Source organism: Arachis ipaensis, chromosome B7, assembly GCF_059453495.1.
Source record: "Arachis ipaensis isolate K30076 ecotype BB chromosome B7, ASM5945349v1, whole genome shotgun sequence".
NCBI classification, from domain to species: domain Eukaryota; kingdom Viridiplantae; phylum Streptophyta; class Magnoliopsida; order Fabales; family Fabaceae; genus Arachis; species Arachis ipaensis.
In genome coordinates this window covers 54,115,001-54,117,500 of record NC_142442.1, presented here as the reverse complement: position 1 = coordinate 54,117,500, position 2,500 = coordinate 54,115,001, and positions in this window count along the sequence as shown.

Here is a 2,500-nt window from a genome sequence, read left to right as displayed (position 1 = left end):
CGTTGCCCCTCGCGGGGGCGCACAGGCCGCCCGCCGATCCCACGTCGTGCTCGGACTTGGGATGATCCCCCTAGTCCTGGGCCGAGCACAAGGTGTTGCCCCGAGCGTGTGCCCAAGGCACAACTCCACCACGCCATGCTCCCTAGGTGGTGCCTAGGTGGGCCGTGCACGGACGTGTTTCCCTTCTTGTTGGTCCTTCGGTGATCGGGGTTCGCAGCAGCCAGACGCACGTGCTCGACCTTGGACCCGGGGCGGGGGACCCCGGCGGCACACCACAACCACAACGTGCTTGCTAGTGTGCCTAGGGGATGGCAAGGCAACGTGCATCTTGCTGGCATTGCGCCCAGCAAGCCTTTGGGCAACTCGAGTTTCAGCAGCACGACACCCCTCCCCCCTATAATAGGCTGCCGAGCCATTACCAAAGTGCCACGGGTAGACGTCCTTTTCCGTGAGGAGACATACTAAAGGAAAGTGCTCTAGAGGTCGAATTTTGACGCCGTTTTTTGCAAAAACCTCTAGAAAAATAAGATCTTTCCATCCTCCAAATTTGGTGAATTTACACCGTGCCGATTTTTTTTGACGATTTTTTTACCGCCCGGAATGCCGGAAATTCAAAAAAAATGAAAAACGGAGCAAACCTGCGATTTTTGACCTGGATTTTTTTGTGCAGCCTTCACATAATATTACCAAGGTTCCCTCAAAATTTCACGAAAAATGCACGAGCCAATTCTGAGATATGAAAATTTGGCTCCTCCGTTGCAACGGCGGGTGCCTCCGTGGGGGGCGGGGGAGCCCGGCGGCACACCACAACCACAACGTGCTTGCTAGTGTGCCTAGGGGATGGCAAGGCAACGTGCATCTGGCTGGCATTGCGCCCAGCAAGCCTTTGGGCAACTCGAGTTTCAGCATCACGACTCCCCTCCCCCCTATAATAGGCTGCCGAGCCATTACCAAAGTGCCACGGGTAGACGTCCTTTTCCGTGAGGAGACATACTAAAGGAAAGTGCTCTAGAGGTCGAATTTTGACGCCGTTTTTTGCAACAACCTCTAGAAAAATAAGAACTTTCCATCCTCCAAATTTGGTGAATTTACACCGTGCCGATTTTTTTTGACGATTTTTTTACCGCCCGGAATGCCGGAAATTCAAAAAAAATGAAAAACGGAGAAAACCTGCGATTTTTGACCTGGATTTTTTTGTGCAGCCTTCACATAATATTACCAAGGTTCCCTCAAAATTTCACGAAAAATGCACGAGCCAATTCTGAGATATGAAAATTTGGCTCCTCCGTTGCAACGCTCCGAGCCATCGTTGCAACGGCGGGTGCCTCCGTGGGGGGCGGGGGAGCCCGGCGGCACACCACAACCACAACGTGCTTGCTAGTGTGCCTAGGGGATGGCAAGGCAACGTGCATCTTGCTGGCATTGCGCCCAGCAAGCCTTTGGGCAACTCGAGTTTCAGCATCACGACACCCCTCCCCCCTATAATAGGCTGCCGAGCCATTACCAAGGTGCCACGGGTAGACGTCCTTTTCCGTGAGGAGACATACTCAAGGAAAGTGCTCTAGAGGTCGAATTTTGACGCCGTTTTTTGCAACAACCTCTAGAAAAATAAGATCTTTCCATCCCCCAAATTTGGTGAATTTACACCGTGCCGATTTTTTTTGCCGATTTTTTTACCGCCCGGAAAGCCGGAAATTCAAAAAAAATGAAAAACGGAGCAAACGTGCGATTTTTGACCTGGATTTTTTTGTGCAGCCTTCACATAATATTACCAAGGTTCCCTCAAAATTTTAGAAAAAATGCACGAGCCAATTATGAGATATGAAAATTTGGCTCCTCCGTTGCAACGCTCCGAGCCATCGTTGCAACGGCGGGTGCCTCCGTTGCAACGAAACCAGCCAACGATGCACCTAACCCAGCATCCGTTGCAACGCATCCTGCCTCCGTTGCAACGCGCCCAGCCAACGTTGCACCGTCCCCAGCATCCGTTGCAACGCCCCCAGCCAACGTTGCAACGCGCCCTGCCTCCGTTGCAACGCTCCCAGCCAACGTTGCAACGCGCCCTGCCTCCGTTGCAACGTCACCAGCATCCGTTGCAACGCGCCCTGCCTCTGTTGCAACGCGCACGGCCAACGTTGCACCGACCCCAGCATCCGTTGCACTGCCCCCAGCCAACGTTGCAACGCCCCCAGCCAACGTTGCAACGCGCCCTGCCTCCGTTGCAACGTCACCAGCAACCGTGGCAACGCGACCTGCCTCCGTTGCGACGCCCCCAGCCAACGTTGCAACGCGCCCTGCCTCCGTTGCAACGTCACCAGCATCCGTTGCAACGCTCCCAGCCAACGTTGCAACGCGCCCTGCCTCCGTTGCAACGTCACCAGCAACCGTGGCAACGCGACCTGCCTCCGTTGCAACGCCCCCAGCCAACGTTGCAACGCGCCCTGCCTCCGTTGCAACGTCACCAGCATCCGTTGCAACGCGCCCTGCCTCCGTTGCAACG